The 18,764-nt window shown below is 37.1% G+C and overlaps 1 protein-coding gene across 4 annotated transcripts in view; it reads right to left on the bottom strand.

Annotated features, from left to right (window-relative positions):
- LOC133208652 (cadherin-12) overlaps nucleotides 1-18,764 on the bottom strand; it is a 519,486-nt gene that overhangs the window by 197,862 nt on the left and 302,860 nt on the right. For all 4 annotated transcript variants that reach the window (XM_061346694.1, XM_061346691.1, XM_061346692.1 and 1 more), the window contains exon 2: nucleotides 4,279-4,427. The gene's annotated coding sequence lies outside the window, so the exon portion shown is untranslated. The remainder of the gene's footprint in view (nucleotides 1-4,278; nucleotides 4,428-18,764) is intronic.

The raw sequence follows: 18,764 nt of genomic DNA, 5'->3' as shown, positions 1-18,764 counted from the left end.
AGCTGAGACATCTGCAGCAGAAAGATGTCCCTGCAGCCCCAGAACTGTCTGGTGTACATCAGCAAGACTGATCTTTACAGGAAGACCCTCTTTCCCCTCAAAACTGAAGTGATACATTTGTCAGAAACTGAACAACAGCTGCTCATAAAGTAATCTGACCAAGTCTCGTGACGCAATATCTTAGCTCCCATCTGGCTGGGAGAAAAAGAAGCCTCTTTAAATGATCCATTGCAATATCAGCATTATAAAACATATGCGTTGAACTTCTGCTAAATACCAAGTCCAGTAACAAATATGGTGATGTAGGTTTGTATTTTACTTTAATATAGAACTTATATACAGTAAAGATTTTTTTTATTTTTCCACCTCAAACTACCAGGCTTGTAGGTTCAACAAAAAACTAGACTAAAGTTTTTTTCCTCTCAAAACTCTGCAGCTTCAAATCTTTGTTACAAAATTACCACCTCAAGAAATATTCGTCCAATGACACATGCCAAACCAAATGCCTTCAGTGATTTACATCTCTGCAAAACAAGTGGACCTTAGTGATAGTTTCTATTAATACAAAGGAAGATAAGGCTTGAAATTAATTCTTTAATATTGTGCTTTAGCAAGAACAATGGCATCCTGAGGTATTCAAGTTAAACCTTGCTGAGCTTTGTTTCCATGAATCAGTTAAGGGCATGTGATTTCTGCAGTGTAGACACACACATAAGACTTGAAAAGTAGGAACAGAACTGGCTTTTACTGTCCGAGCTACTTTCTGTACACTGAGATACAGCCCCTGAGACAAAGAGTGTATAATCAAAACCAATTAAAAATACAGAAAAAGTGGATAAAGAGATGGTAGATTGTTGGAGCACAAATATTCCATTCATGGGAGTACTGTAGTGTTTTCAGAAGAGTTTTCTTTTTCAATTAAAAAGAAAAATTTATATAGGTAAACAAAGTGAGAAATGTGATGTCCTTGCAGCATCAAAGGAAGGGAGGGATGTGAAGCATTAAATAATGGTAAAGAAAAGGAGAGAAAGGAAGAGGAAGATTGCTGAGACGAACAGTAACAATAAGAAACACAAACCATTGGAAAGAAAAAGAAGCTGTATGATGAGGAAGGTGTTAACCAGAGGCACAAGAATAAGTGTCCAGAAAACAGATTGAAAATAGGAGGAGGGATAACAAGAGTTTGGTGGGACACAATGGTCTTGCTAGGAAAGCAAGGATGTTAGCTGTCCAAGTCATGTTAATAACACAGGGCTTGAAAAGCCTCCCTTTTGGTAAAATGAATTTCCATATATCTCTGAAAAAGGAAACTGGGGAAACTCATTAACCCCTGATGCTTACTCTATCTTACTCTCACCCTATCCTCTTGAAATGATGTACCTTTTTACCGTATGTTATTTGTGTTAGTAAAGGTAGTCATTAACGGTTGTTGTCTTTTTCACATATCATTATCACTGTTTTAGCAGTACTGTTCCTTGCTATAGTTGGTTTTATGCTAGCTTTCAGAGAGCGCCCTTTGCTTTACCCCTTTGCAAATGTCAATTTAATAAATTTCCTTTAAAAGCTCCTGAAACATTAAAGCATTAGCATCAGTAGTAAGCAGATGTTAATTTTTTTTTTTGCCTCAAGCTACACCGGCCTCGTTCAAAGAACTTGAAATATCTGAAATACCTGAACTCTCATACAGCCATATATTTAGTACTATTTGATACGACCTTAGGTTACAAAAAAAAAAGAAAAAAAAAAGTCCAAGAGAGGAAACTGGGTTATACTGACATGTCTCCCACTGCCTTCCCGAATAACCTATGTTTAATAAGTCTGAAAAGTTTCAGTGGGTCAGATTCCCCAAATAATTTGTTTAACGATGAATGATATTTCCCATGTTGCTGAGATCACTTTTGGACCGTTACTCCATAAGAAGAAACCCAAAACCCAACACTGTAAAAGATCAGAAATAATTATAGTATTATTGTCTACTTTTACCAAAACATGAGGAAAACCTGTATTTCCCCATGTTTGGTAAACTGTGATCCCATAAACTCTCTGAGGCTAGCATACTGGAAAGTAAGTGCTCTTCACTTAGAATCAGATAGAACATCTGATCTTGTAAAATAATAGATATGTAAGTGCATTTGTTAGACTTGTTTAGAAACCCACAGGCTGTTATGAAAGTCTGATTCATTTATTTTTTACTTAAAGCGTCAGCTTTGTGAAACAAAAGGGAAACAAAGCCATCATGACTAACAATGTTTGTAGTTATTCTTTGTGAGAATGAAACAGAAGTTCCTGGTATCTGAAAGTAACCTGGATGTCTGCAACTGCATAAGAATCGTTTACACTAGACATTTTTCTATGCAGCACATTAAGTTATTGTGTTTCGATTTTTTAATGAATACTTGGATGTATATTAATGAATACTAATTACCCTGAGAAATCATTGATTATTCATGAAGGATAAAAAGTGAAGGCATGTATTATGGAAGCTGATTTGTGCATTTAAACATGTCTACTGTGGTCAAGGCTTGCATCTCTGGATGGAAAAAGCAAAAACCCTAGTAAATGTCATATAAATGTAACATGAAAAAACAAGTCATCCATACAGTACACCAAAATGAGGATCATTGCCTGTAACTACTTCCATAGCCAACTTCCCTTCCAAGAGAACAGTGGGCATGTTGAGTCACTACTATAAGAAACCATTCCTTTCAGAAATATTTTTCAAGAATGAGAATATACTGATAGACATTTAAAACATTAGTACATTCCCCCAAAACCCCAGGTCATTTTCCCATATGCTTATGTTTTTGCAAGAAGGAAAATTTAGTATTTCTGACTGAAAAAGCTAATGGAATAAGTAACAAACCCGTAGGTAACCAACGTTTCCCTGAATTGCTATTTCGGGGAGGAGTGGAGTGGGATGGGGGCTTGGAAGGTATTTTTGAATAAAAATATGCATCTTCATATTGAGGTGCTGAGCTTTTAATGCAACATATACTACTATGAATTGTATTACCAACACTGAATGATAACCAATGATAAAGATACTTAAACAGTACTGACTGAAAACAACAGTGCAACTACTTCACATTTTTATAAACTGCCTAAGAGTTACACATCTGTTTAAGACAGCAAGATTTGAAATCACTTAACTTTCCATTGATCTTTTCTCCCCGTTATGGCAGATTTGTAAACACAATGTATTAATTTTTGTGGGTAATAAAGAGAACAGGGACATGTTTAATACAACAGATCTTAATTTGCTCCCTTACAGCATTAGAAAGTTTGAGCTGTTTACTTGTTCCTTAATTACGTCCCCAGAGAGCATAGTTATTAAGTGTGGTCTTGACTGAGACTATCAAATTTGGTTCACTTTAGGAATTTTAGGATGGATACGCCATCTGTACAGTAGGTCATTAACTAACTCCAGGCTGCGTAAGCACCTCTGACTTTTCCTTATTAATCATTTAATCTTTCAATTCAGCCTACCTCGTCTACTCTCTCTCTTTTCTTTCCCAATATAAATCCTCACACATCAGTCTACTTCTTTTGCTATGTCACATTTTCTATCACCCCATACAAAATGCATCCTCTCCCCCTTCAAATGCTACTTCCCCCTCCAGCATCTATGAATCTAATTTTCTTGCCAGTTGTATTGAACCAGCACCCCACTCACCCTTTTCCCCCACAGAGCTGCTAATGCTGCGAAAGCAACTCTCCAAACCCCACCAGCCGCTGAGAATAACATTACACACGCCAGTCACAGCCCTCCGTCTGATGGTAACCTGGAAAGCTGCATGCATATTCTTAACTCACATTTCAAAAATCCCTTTCTGTTTCCTTTAAACCTTAGGACTTTGAAGTCTTACATCTACAAGTTCCTGCTTGTGAAAGAATGTCACTCCTTATTCAGAATGAAGTTTCACTGTGATGTACTTTTGCTTTTCAGCTGCTGTGCTTCCTCAAATAAACATACTAAGCACAAAAGGGGAAAGTGCGCTTGCCTTTCCTCCTCCCTTCTGACACCCCTGCACGTTTCTGAGATTATTTTTTTTGTTCAAGCTTCAGAGAACCACCGAATCGGAAATAACTGCAGCCATTCATAAGAAGCTGCTTAAAACCTGAATCCCTCCAGAGAAGATTCCAGGCTGGGACACCTGCCTCTCTGCCCCCAGCCCTCTCCTGCTGCCGTGCTGCAGTGCAGGCTCTCACTTCACTCAGTTTGAACTTTCAATGCAGAAATTCGGCATGATGCAGTCAGCCAGATAAAGCAGCACTTACCTTAATTGAAATCTTTTCTCTGATAAAGCTGGAGCATCAGTCAAATCAACAGCGATTTGGGGATAATCTAAGTTGCAATCAACATCCTCTGGATAGCTGCATACTGCTCTGCCTTTTTTTTTCCCCGTTGATGTTGAACTCCTCACAGTCTAAAGGAGAGAGAGAGAAAGATAAGCTGAAATCCTCAGAGGATCCTAGGGAGTGAGAGAAGAGGCACCAAAGCAATGTTTCTTAACATGAGATTCTCAGCAAGCGTGCTCAGGTCTGGCAGATCGCGCAACTGCTGTGATAGGCTCCTGTCATGTCCCCCGAGCCGTGAGATGATCATTGACCTGATTAGCTCTGAACACTCCCTACATGCAGGGAAAGCACTGAGAGGATTGGTGGGTCGCGAGGGAATTGGGAAAGGCACCAGGGCCACTTGGGAATCTTCATTCTTCCAGACTAATGGATGTGCTGCAGCTGAGGCTGGAATTTGTGAGGAGGTTATGCACAATGTTAACCATCTGAGGACTTAAACAAATGTGGTTTTACATGCTGTTTCTCAAGGTGCACCAGCATTCAACACAGGGTATAGCTGAGTAATTAGGCGCTAATGTAGCCATTTCATAATACAAGGCTCACTCCATGAGATGTTCTGTAAGCTGAGAGATAAAGTGGATTCATACATTTGTCTCTGACCCTGGAGACAATAGCAGTTAATAAGTAGAATAAGTGAAATTAGCATGGTGGGCTCATGTTAGCCCCCAGATGGCAATCAATCACCATAGAAAGAAAAGAACAACAAACCCCAAACAAACTAGAACTATTTAACAAGTGCATGTGGCAATTTAAATACAATGTAGAGAAAGAATGCCAAATTGCTACAGAAAGGACTCTTCAACATAGAGATAAAATCAGTAGCAACTCACAACAATACACATTTTCTTCTATGCTTGTAGTAGAGGGAAAAAAGCAAGGAATGCATTTAAAGGACCTAATCTGCCTTTTACTTATATTGATAAAAATAAGTCTTTTAAAAATGGCAGTTAATTTAGATTGGAAAAAAAGAAAAAAGCTCTGAGTGAAAGAAGAATGAAATGTATTTGTTATCTGTGTTTAATTCTAAGGTATTATGAAAAGTACACTTTTATGTACTTTTTTTGTACCCCTTCTGCGGTCAAATAAGTTTAGCCAAAGCATGTCACCTTTTAGGACTATTCTCATTTGCTAATTTTCCTGCTTCTTGGATGAGAATTATGGCCCTCGTCAGATTTATCCATGGAAATACCAGTCTGTGACTGAGAGGAGTTCACAGAATAACATATTTAGTAACAGTAGTCTGATGCACCAATATAAAATGGATGAATTGTTATTTTGATATAAGAAGAAGGTTTGGAACCTATAATAGCATTGTTAGTTCATATGTAGTTATCATAAGTTGCTCCATGAATGGTGAAACATGGATATTCACAAATATATACAAAATCCTTAATCACATTTATTTATTTGGGTCTGGATTTATCCAGTTTTCAGGTAAATTAGTCATAATAATATATTATTAGCATAAGCAGTCAAGAAAGCAATTTTTAAGTTGTTAGGCAAATAGCAGAAGTGGATTACATATTTATTTTCTGAATCACATCAGAAATATTATTACAGAGAAAACAGTAGCATGTGACCCAGATCACTCAGAAGCAATGAGAAAAGTTTGAATCTCCAATTTATTTAACAAGACACAAAAGACAATGATTTCTCACCCTAACTACAGTCACCCTAACTGTAGTGCCTGAGAGACAGAAAATCTAAGTGTCCCATACAGAAGCAATAGGAAGAGACCAGCTTTTCTACACCAATTTTCAGGATCCTCCCCTGGAAGTGCCTCTTTCTTCCCACTGATCAAAAGCCCCTCCATGTGCAAAATAAGATTGTCCTTAGCAATATTTCATATTCAGCAATTTTTTTAGAATATAGATTATCTGTTAATACAATTTGTGGAATGCCTATCACCCAGGGAGTCCAGTTGCACCTGGAACTAATGGTAACAAAATAATAATCAAATAAGAAAGCTTTTAATTTCATTAATATGAAACATATCACATTCTTTAGCTTGACTAAATGGTTTTCATGTGTCAAGACTAAGGTGACTCGCTGCTACAGCCCTCACTAAAAAAGAGGTTGCTTTCCTTACCTATAAATTTGTACCACATAATGGGCAGCAAGTCATCACAACATTTATGATCTTATCTGTTCTGACATGGCACCCCTCATGAAACAGGTAAACCACAGACACACTGTATTATTTATGATTTCAAATACAATGGAAGAAATTAAACATGAAAAAGACCTTATTAAGACAATTTCTTTGCCATTTGTGAAAGTTTCCAATATCAGGTTTATTGCTGTTTAGTTGAGTCCTAAAGCACTAGCCCTGGAATTTTCAACACTTCTCTTAAAGTACTGTTCAAAAAATCTACAAGATCTCCATGTCAGGAATACTATTGCTATTAACAACCCCTTGTCAAATCTATTTCAATAGTTTTATATTAAAATTTCACTTGCATAAATATAAATTGTAATCTTTTCCACTTAATGTTCCGTCTTTTTGAGTTTTAAAAATCAACATTCATCAGAAGTTTATAGTATATAACTGCAATATTTTAATGGCTTGTCTCTGCAAGTAAGGGACTTAAAACTAAACAGTAGATGCACAAAAGGGACTGAAGCACGAAGTGACAAAATTTGAAGTGACAACATTATTTAAGTTTGTGCAGAAACAACTGGGACTTACTGTTCACTTAGATAACTGGGTAAGAAACCGGCACTTTAAATTCAGCGTTAACACAAGGAAAAATTAATTTGAATCATTCATAAATCTTGTTGCCTTTCTAAATGATAGAAGTGAAATCAGTTGTCTTGGGTCCTATTCACAATCCCAAATAAAACTTAAAATTTTGAATTCAGTTTCTATCAGTCATCTAAATAAATGGACAGAGGTTGCTCACAGCAAGGAGATCAGAAAAGTAATATGTCTTCAATAGGATATAATATAATCAATTAAATAGATAAAAAATAGACACCCTTCTTGGCTCATAATTCTTACACAAAGGTGACAGTACATTAAACTAGTTTTTTTAAAAAGGGAGGGGGAGAAAAAGGAATAGTTTTCTATGCAATGCATAATTATTGTTTTGAATTCACTGTCACAAGCCATGACCATAGCAAAGAATTAAAATATACATGTACAAGAAAATTAAAAATCACAGGTATACAGATTTAAAAGGTGTAGACAGGAAAAATTTCTTTGTTGCACTTCATTGAGAAGTAAAAATATTACCCCAGGGGAAGGACAAGATATTAATCCCAGGAAAAAGCCCTCTGCCGACTAATGTCATTTAGTAGTAAAATTTATACCTTTACAGTATTATTGCAAAAAACATGGTATTTTGACTGTCAAAGGTCATTAACTACTCAAGCTTCATTAAAGGAATAATTTAGTTCATTTGGGGTATAATTTAACAGATAAATAGCATTTTTAAAAGCGCTCTATTTCCCAAATTGGTCATTTGAACAGACTGAAGGCCAAAATAAATACAGAAAACTGTACTAGTGCAAGTTTCTTAGTATTCACATACAGATCTTCAGTTTAGAGACACCAACTACTGCAGCACAATACTTCATCATGCGTCAATGTAAATTCAATACAGAATAAAAGGCCATAGAGTAAACTAAGACAAGCGATGGAATCACCTGTATGCTAATATACTCATGACTTTTCTGCTTACTGACATCACACATACTGTCACCTCAGCTCTGCTGATGCTCAGGTACTAAGTGAACTAGATATTAATTGTGTCTATACCCATAGATTCAACATACAGAATTATTATTTTCCTATAGTTAAAAAAAAATCATCTGGCATAAAAATACTACTATACATGATGTATTGAGAATGTCAATTTGCTCAGTAATTTCTTTTTTTATTAAGTAATTGACTAAAACAGATAGTGTCTGCTTCATTTCTGATGGAAAGACAGTAACTAGAAATCAGGTGTGGGAATACTCTAAGACAGCAGCAAAACCTGCAGAGTAAGATTAAAGAGACTGAGTAAAAACATCTTTATCCTTCATGTCTCCAGAGAAAAACATAGAATCATAGAATAGTTAGGGTTGGAAAGGACCTTAAGATCATCAGGTTCCAACCACCCTGCCATGGACAGGGACAGCTCACGCTAAACCATGCCACCCAAGACTCCATCCAACCTGGCCATATAAATAATAAACTATTTAAAGATATTAAAAATGCTTTGAAGTAAAAGAAAACCATTTGAAGCATTTGAACTTTCACAACCATCAGTTTTTCCACATTTTGGTAACCAGTTTTCCTCATGACAGCCAGGGACAACTAGACTAGGAACTCTAAGTACTTGACAGTTGCCATGTATTTAGCACTGATATTTTACTCTCCTCATTAATTTGAAAGCACAAGCTGAGCAGGTTCAACTCTAAATTCTCATCTGGTTTACATCAGCATAGCTGCATTGACTGAAGTGGAAATGCACAGCAGATTTATGAATTAGTGAGTTCTCATGTAAAAGCAATACAATTTGTCATCAGTGAATATTACACCAGATTTCAAAGATCTACCTTCCTGCAACATAATCCAATATTTTACTTTTTACATGGATCATTTTTTTTTCAAACTTTCTGGCTATAATGAGTACAGGAAACACAGGAGACCTGTTTGCATCTAACAAAAAGTGCAATCTTGAACATTCAGTGCTTTAGTTCAGTGCTTTGCTCAATAGGTTCGTGATGTTAAGATGTGATCTGGATGGAAGGAATCCATACTCAGCAGAAAGCTGCTCACTTCATCAGGCTTATTCTGGCAGCTCTAGGGGCTCAGACAACTCTGAAGCGCTCTTTTCTGGTCACTGTTCTCACTTTCAGTTTAGCAATAATAATCAGTACCATTTTTCTTAGGCCAAATTTCCAAAAGTAAGGAAAATAGTAGAACATATTGCTTGGAGACATTTCTAAAGGTATTAGGCAATGTACAGTTTGCAGTTTGTTGTACACTTTCGTTCAGCGAGGGTGATAGACTGAGACATTCCTGTATTAATGCTATTTCCTTAGAGGCATCCCCACAAAGTTGAAGATATTTAGGAGGTACAGGTAACACTGTATTTAAGAAAAGGTCCACAAAATGTATAAAAAACAAATGCAAGTTTTAAAGCATCCTAATGTCATGGCAGAACAGTTCCAAAAACTTAATGATAGTGGGGAGACTGCTGGTGACTAAATATGATCCAGGTCTGGAAGGTATTAAAGAACATTGTTCTTCCCAAGAGTACGGAATGTACGGGTAGAGAAGGTTTGGGAAATGTGGAAGGATAATATTTTAAAGGATGCATTCAGATCTTGTAAAGAGAAAAGGGAAATAAATGTTGAAAAATAGATGTGAAATGGAAACAGGCCACCACTCTTTCGATTATGGCTCTTCAGATTTACTAACATCTGAGAGAAATATACTTTGTATCACAGAGGAATATAGTCCACATACAAGCACCAAGTGAACTATGGCTCTCTATAATTATGAGAATGGACAATTATTTGAATATATGTGCCTGCAGTACTATTTATTTACAGATACGTATTATAAAGGCAACCTTGTTAAAACATGGAATCCAAATTCTGTTCAGTCTGTTTAGTATGTCTTTCTGTATTAACTGAGAACCTCAAGACTACCAGAATGTACTCTGCAGGACAGAGAAAATTTTATAGCTGAAGTTAGTTTATCTCCACTGAAAATTTCTATCAGCAATACAGGTCAAGTGAAAACAAGTTACACAGCTGGAACCAAGGGCATGGTTTTGTAGGGAAGTGTGACATGTAATTTCTGGTCTGTGTCTCTTTTGCTGGGAGTTACTGACATCCTTTAGGCATAACAGCAAAAAAAAGGAGTGCCCTGCAAGTTGCACCACAGGAGCAGTGTGGGAGAAAGAACGACTCGGGAACATCCTTCTAAAGTACAATTCCTCCCTCACATTCTTCTTTTTCAGGTGAAGGGAACAGTGTGATTTGTGGCATGACCTGTCTCAGCAGCAATTTGCAACAACTTCCCAGTAAAATCTCTGTCTGCTCACTCCCATTTGCCATCAACTTGCTTTAGCATGCAGGAACAGGAGAGAGAAGATGGTACAGAAAGGAATGTGCAGGGATGCAATGTACTGCTTGTAACCACATAAATATCTAATACTTATCCATTAGCCTCCTTGTTCCCATCTCTCTGAATAAGGAGGGGTTGCTTGTCCCCTTGAAGGGGACAAAACTGAACTACAATTTAGTCTTGGGATTATCCCTGGCATTTTTATAGCTGAAGCCTGCTCTGCTACTTACTCAAACTAATACTATAAATCTAATACACTTTCCAGGCCATGTTTTCAGCATCATAAACCATCACATCTGTTCATTTTTCAGGGGAGCCACAGGGCTTTTATAATACCTAGAGAAAATCAGATCTTAGGATGTGACAACACCTCTTTCTCTGATTTTTCAGACACTAGTGGTTTCTGGAAAAGTTCAGAAAAATATAGTAACAAATATAAACATTAATTAAACTGAACTTTCCAGCAATCCTAACTTGCATGTCTCTGACCAGTTTTTAGTCTTCTCAATTTGGGAAATTTGGTTTTGTTTCTTTTTCTGTTTGTTCTGCTTCCTGTTTAATTTTAGTTTTCCCCTTGACTGTTTTCCTTATATCATGCCACTCCTCTCTTTTTCAGTTTGTGTAAGAGAAATCTTTTAATCTCTTTAAATTCTTCAAAAATCTGCTTTTCCTCTTCAAGTTATTTAAATGTAGTTGTTCTGTAAGCATAAGGAACATTCTGTTTCTTACTGTAATCTGCTCTTTCCACTTACTTTTTCTTACTAATGTACCTTCTTACACAATTCCAGTAACACAAGCATTTCCTATCCTTCTTCTCCGAGGATTTTTCCCCATCTCTCTTAATGTTGCTCCTTTCTTGTTTTCCTTCCTCTGTTTTATCAGTCTTAGAAAAGTGCCCTTCTGCCTTCTCTGGCAGTATTAGAATGGATAGGTATAGAAGGGTAAAATAGAGGGAGAATAACAGCTGCATTTTTTCCACATACACATCAAAAAAATCTCACCTACGAAAAGGAATAAAGTGCTGACAAAACTGCTTTTAGCATCACATTCCCTCAACTACTGTTCAGGAGGAGCTGGAAACACTGTAAAGGAACACAACTGGAACGGTTTGAATTCCTAGTTTTTCCTTTTTCTTCGTAGTCTGAAGCAAGTTGTCTCTCAGGTCATGGACACCAGCCCCTTGGCTGTAAAGGATGAATTTCTTCTGTACAGAAAACATAAAAGGTGGCTGTACTATACTATAGAGAGTATCTGATACATTATTTTGATGCCAAGCTGTGAAAGAGTAGGCTGATGGGAACAGTAGCTAGTAAGACAAGTTTTTATTCACGGTTGGCCCTCTCCCTTCGTGTATGACCATGCTGGTCAGCACTTAGGCTAGATTCTGCTGTGGGAATACTCACGCTACACCACACTAAAGTGATGGTGGACAGGAGAGTAAGGCAGTTCCCTCGTCCGAGTCTTCTGAGCAGAGAAGAACTTCTGGAGCCTTTCAGGAATACAAGTTACTTAGTTCCTTCCGCGTGCCTAATGGCAAGCTCATTACTCCCAAAATCACTGTACTGCATCCAAGTGTCTAATAGATAAGTGGCTTTCATGACATAAAGAAGATATACTGTGTAATGTATATAGATCTTGGTTTTCAATACCAAGGAAAATGAAGATTTCAATCTAGTACACAGTCACTGATACTGATTAGAAGGACCAAATCCTGTAGAATTTTCTGTTTGTACCACTCACATCATTAACCCTCCCTTCCAGTGCCCTCCTATAATAGACAGAACACTACATACCCCATTACCTTGCTTATCCATAGTCTAAACATAGTCAAAACAAAGTTTTGAAGAAAACTATTGCTTCCTTCTGCAGAGCTTTATGTTATTCCTTGTCTCCCTGGGTTTGATTCTATCCTGCATTTCAAAAGCAACAGACCTTTGTGTTTATCAGGTTTCCTAAGATTTCCCTTGGATGATCAACAGAGATAGAAGAATGAAAAGGCAGTAATATTGTTCCACCCTGTAGGCATTACCTCCAATGGAATCTTCAATGCCAACATTTTAAAACCTCAGAAGACACAGAATCAGATCATAATACAGAATGTGACATTCAGTTCTAAACAGCAGGAAACTGGAGGCAGCAGGAGGAGAACTCAGCAAAACTCCAGCCTCCATAGCTCAGGTAGCCCAAGCAAAAGCCATGTCTTAACTGCAGGCCCTTCACCCAGGGAAGCAGAGGCAATGGTCTGGCAACTTTAACTTGGGCATTACATCCCACAGAGGGAATAAAGAAGCAGCATCTTAAACTCTACTTTACTGCAGCTTGCTGACAAAAAACCCTACAGAGCATGCTGGAATGGTTTCTTTAATATGGTCTTGCTGTGTAAACACACCGGAAGAGAACATGCTTCCACAAAGCACAGCCACTCTTTATCTCTTTTTAAGATTACATGGTTTGAGACAGGTGGCTAAATAATAAAATTTGGCTGCCAGTGGTTAAACGGAGTGGAATTCTCTAGGCATAAAAGACAGATGAATCATATGATACATTAAAAAAAAAAAAATTGTTCAGTTAAATAATTATGTCTTTTCTGGACAAGAAGTATCATTATATCATCATATTAATTTTTAGCCTCTCTTTCCCCAAAAAGAGAGAATATGGAGGAATAAAAGATGGCTTAATTATAGCACTAGAAAATTACCTCCCTCTTGGAGGGGGAGTTGAGATGATGGTCATATAATCACAACACAAAGTTGAGACTGTAGGGTATTACCTTAAAATAGTTATTCTAAGTTACTCTCCGAGTTCCATTTGCATATGTAATGAGTAGTATGTCTAAAAGACATTCATGTATATGGAATGAGAAAAAAATATGGAAGCCAGAAGGTACAGGCCTTGCTTCTGAACTTCACAGAGCTGCATTTTCTCTCATGATTGCAAGTTGCGATTTACATGAAAATATGTAATATTAACACTGTCCATTAAGAAGGGTGGGTAAGAAATGTAAACACTACGTTACTCATTCATGTTAATTTGTTCCTTTACAAGCACAGCCAACTAGCCTGTGTTCAGCTATCTCCAGAACCATCTATACTGATTATTAATCTGTTTGCAGAAACCCTGCATCTTTTTTTTTCCCTCCCTATTCATGAAGGCACTTCTGATAATAATAATAATTACACTACTTAGCCTTTATCTAGTGCTTATCATCTTTCAAGTGCTTCACAAATATTAATTCACTAATTAATCTTCCCAATAACTCATATTACTCCCATTTTACAGATGGAGAAGCATTAGCAGAGAGGGAAAGTTGAGCTGTCTCAGGCCATGGAACATACAGGAAGGGGAGAGGACTAAGAGGAAAGATACTTATAACTAGAAATGGAGGCAGATGGAACAATTATGGTGATGGTTCAACAAATAAATGTAAGATTACAGTGAAGAATTTAACACACCAGGAAGGCAGGCAGTGCTAGCCCCACCATGTATTATATAGTTACTCAGTATGCCAAAGAATCCCCAAATAGAAAAATGAACTGACAAATAAAACATATTGTTCACTTTCACTTTATTTTTTTTTTAACACAACACACTCTGTTCTTAGATTCTAGAAAATATACTTAGAAAGAAGAAAAATTTGATTTATTTGGCATCTCATTCGATGTAAGGCTACCTGCACTCAAAATCAGATCAACTAAATGCACAGACTGACCAGTACAAGTGGCATAAATTCAGTTAGGATTTTTATGCTTGGTTCATTTTGTATCTAGGGAGGCTGACAGAAGGTCTGTAAGACTAGACCTAGATCCAGCTTTAGTTCAGACTGTATTCAACAAAACTGACTTGCCTCTTAAACCCTGCTTTTCCAAGTAAGTGCTGTTTAAACATCTAAGTAACCTGCTTAGGTTTTTGGTTTGGTTTCATGTTTGTGTTTTGGTTATTTTTCTTTTTAGTTTTACAATAAAAATCTTTCTTCTAATCCACATTTCCCAAATGACTGCAGGAAAACACTTCTATATTAGGACTACAGGAGAATATGGGTTAATATTGTGGCACAGTACTGCTGGCAGGAAAACTTTTTCATTAAAGCAGTAAGAGATCTATTATTGCCCAGAATGTAGGACAGTGACTGGGAATGTGAGATATACAGGCAAAATCCACGAACTGAATGTCTGAGTGATCTAAGGGCAAAAAATGTTCTCTATGTCACAGGTAATAGGAACTTGGAGAGTGGTTTTGGATTGTGGTGGAGTCCCAGAAAGCATACTACACCTACACAAATACAAAAGTTCCCAATGGTTGCAAAAATATTCAAAGTACTTTATGCTCCATGCAGACTGGGAACAGACAAAAAAAAACAAACAAAACAACCAACATTGAGACGTGGACAAAATCTACCACATATAAAAACAATCGGTTCGAGTTCAGAATACTTTTGCTCCTTTTTGCTTTCTGCTCCACTGATATAGCAAATGTTTGCTCCAGTTGTACTGTATGCAGACATTCACATTTTATTATACTGTATTGTGCTGATCAGTGAGTAAAGAGGTGAACAATCTATATAGAATCATAAAATAGTTAGGGCTGGAAAGGACCTTAAGATCATCTAGTTCCAACCCCACTTCTATGGGCAGGGATACCTCACACTAAACCATGCCACCCAAGGCTCTGTCCAGCCTGGCCTTGAACACTGCCAGGGATGAAGCATTCACAACCTCCCTGGGCAACCCATTCCAGTGCTTCGCCACCCTCACAGTAAAGAACTTCCTCCTTATATCCAATCTAAACTTCCCCTGTTTAAGTTTTAACCCATTACCCCTTGTCCTATCACTACAGTCCCTAGTGAAGAGTCCCTCCCCAGCATCCCTATAGGCCCCCTTCAGATACCGGAAGGCTGCTAGGTCTCCATGCAGCCTTCTCCAGGCTGAACAGACCCAACTTTCTCAGTCTATCTTCATACAGGACGTGCTCCACCCCCCTGATCATCCTCATGGCCCTCCTCTGGACTTGTTCCAACAGATCCATGTCCTTTTTATGCTGAGGACACCAGAACCGTACCTAATACTCCACGTGAAGTCTCACGAGAGCAGAGTAAAGGGGCAGGATCACCTCCTTCGACCTGCTGGTCACGCTCCTCTTGATGCAGCCCAGGATACAGTTGGCTTTCTGGGCTGCAAGTGCACACTGCTGGCTCATGTTTAGCTTCTCATCAACCAACATTCCTAAGTCCTTCTCTGGAGGGCTGCTCTGAATCTCTTCTCTGCCCAACTTGTAGCTGTGCCTGGGATTGCTCTGATGCAGCTGTATACTCTCCTATTCAAAACTCTCACTCTACACTGATATCCAAGAGTACAGAAAACCCAATAATAATGAAGGAGAGAGAGAAGGCATGCAAAAAAAGCCCATTAACATCAACCCCTAAAGTAATACACATTCTGTAAGGTTGAGTGCTGAAACGGGAACTCCCATTCTCATACCTTGCGCATTTCTCTTTCAAGTTACCCCCTTGTCTGGATATGCCCTTAGAATGAAATTTATTTACCTACAGAATAGATACACCTGTTCAGGTTCTTAGAGCTTGATACACCAATTTTTTATCTTGGAAAAGTATCTGCTGTAACCAAGCTCCAAGAATCTGAGGGAAAACAGGGAAAACTACTGTTAAAAAAAAAAAAAATAATAATCAAAAGGTATCTTTCTTTGTTTTGGTAACATTTTGAAAGTAAAGACCATAGTTTTCTCTTGAGTTCTGCATCTTCTTAAAATTAATTCTCCCTGCAAAATTTATTTAAGACACATACTCAGGAAAAGTTTAAGTGTAAATGACATGGTGGAATAAAGCCTTTATTCACACTACTTTGAGATTACCAACACAACTTTATTATGGCTTCAGCATTTTTAACCTTTGCAGATAGTACACATTCTTACCTAGCCAATCACTGACAACAACAAGCAACTTACCACTTATGATCTCGAATTTTGTAGCGCTGAGAAGCAAATTTTCTGGGAAGAGCTTTTACAGCATGTTATAATCAGGATGATACTATTAGATTTGGGATTTAATCCAATAATTATTTTTTTTTATTTTGCTCCTGTAATGTAATGGGGTTTATGTCATTACAAAAAATGATCACAGAACTTTTATAACAGATCACATATATAGATATAGGACTGATGGGAAGGATGCTCAACAATGACATGAGAGTACCATGCCAAAAACACATACTGCATTTTGTCTGTCAAGTTTAGTTAGGTTTGCCTTGCTTAGGCCAGCCTGTTGAAGGTATGGGTAAGGCCACAGACCACTCTTACTGAAATTCAGTCCACTGTGCAGAAAGGACTTCAGCAGACAGTTAAAGTCACAAATCAAACAGAGAGCCTGGCTCAGCTGTGATATAGCTCAGCATGGAGGAGAAAATCCTTATTTATGCAACAGAAATAAAAATGGCAAGCATATGGACCAGAAGACTGGAGATTCTTTCCAGATGAGTGCTATAGCTGCCAGATTATGCATAAACAGCTGCAGCTTAATCTTGTGTTCTCTTCCTTTAATGTATTTCAGTTCTAAAAGGAAGATATGGATTTTATTCACATGTCTCCAGAATTATGTTTGGAGGCTGCTGAGCAACGACAGAGCTCAGAAGTTCTGGTTATAGAAACTTCATTCCTGTTTTAGGAGCTAAGTTCTTTTAAAGAATGATTATTATTTTATCTAAATCTGTGTAAAAAACTAGGCAGTGCTATGCAGGTCAATGCTGTAAGTTAAATAAGTAGTTACGTGTGTAAGGCACATACTGGTTTTTAGATGCTGGGACCTACAAGTAAACTAGCTTTTCATATCAACTCATCTTTAATTCAAATTTGTTAATACAATCTGAATGTTGCTAATGCTAATATTTTGAAGTACTTAAGGTTATTCTAGGCTAAGCAGGAAAGTGTCAATTTTCTTTTTCTAGCACTGTTTATGTTTGCATAGGCTTTAGCTTTGGTTTCTTCAACCAGGAAATGGTATGTAATTATTCTGAATGCCTTCTTTTATTGCTTAATTAAAACTATAGAAAATGGTATAAACTCTATCACACTGACATTTGCACAGCAGCACATTTGCAATCAACCAAAAGTATATTTGTCCTACGCCATTAATGATATAAAAGATACAAATTATTTATTTCCAATGATATTAATAATAAAATATTAATTTGTTGAAGAAACCACTGTATTAATAATAAATAATCCTGATCTGCATGAACACAATATCAGGATGAAATTGCTTTAATTTGGTTTAGAATTAATTAAATACAGAGTTACACTCACAGAAAAAACTTCCACTGCCTCGCATACAGTGGCAAAATACATGTCTCAGAGCAACCTCTAAGTAAGAGCCTGCACAAGAAGTGTGCTGTAATAATAGATTAATGTACTGTGCTGTATCATAGACCATCAATTCTGACAGCATTATTTTTTTCAAAGCAAAAGTTTTGTATAAATAAAATACATGCAAAGTCTAGAATTCAAAACCAACACTCGAAAATAAAATGTCTGTATTTTACATTATTTACTTTCTAATTTGGGAAAATATACATGTGACTTTAATGATAAATCCATAGACATCACTTCTTCAAAAACCTGAATCTTCAAAACAGGAAAACAAAGAATAATGAAACAATGGCTATAGTGGGTCAGAAAAAAATCTTGTACCTGAGTATAACTATGGACCTAACACAGTAGATTCATAGGCATTGTTGGCTACAACTGAAAACGTTTAAAACAAGTATATGCTTTTCTTTCCACAGGATTACATAGTGTTTCAGTCTCCCAGTAACATACTTATGAAAGTGGTCTTTCTAAATAGTTGTACTGGTTTTCAAGTGTCTGGGACTTTTTTAACTGTTTGTGTCTACCTTCCCCTCAAGTTTTCTTCCTTTATATCTAAGCCTGCTCTGATGAGAAATTGTTTCCTTTTTGCGTGCATCTTTTTCCAAGCTGTTTTTTGAAGTGTACAGGAAAGCTATGACAACAGTGATGACATCCCTACCCTTGAATTTGTAGCACAATGCTGAGTGTTTCTATGCCCCATTCTCAATACTAATAGGCGTATTTCCAGTCGCTTTACTTCTAATTGGTATAATATACATTAGCAATCTTTTCATGCAGGTCCCATACAACAAAGCTCAAGAGTATCAAATTTTGTAAAACATCTGACACAAATATTCATATAACAGAATGTACGAGTGATTTTACCCTCATCAGCAAGCAGACAGGGAATGGTTGCAACTCACATAGACATATCTGATTTAGTCCTAATTACAGTATCACAGTATGTTAGAGATTGGAAGGGACC

This window comes from Neopsephotus bourkii, unplaced genomic scaffold, assembly GCF_033783945.1.
Source record: "Neopsephotus bourkii isolate Nb327-2 ecotype Australia unplaced genomic scaffold, CSIRO-AGI_Nbou_v1 NB_272, whole genome shotgun sequence".
Classification (NCBI taxonomy): domain Eukaryota; kingdom Metazoa; phylum Chordata; class Aves; order Psittaciformes; family Psittacidae; genus Neopsephotus; species Neopsephotus bourkii.
Note: the sequence above shows the minus strand (reverse complement) of the source record. Positions and strands in the feature narration are given on the sequence as shown.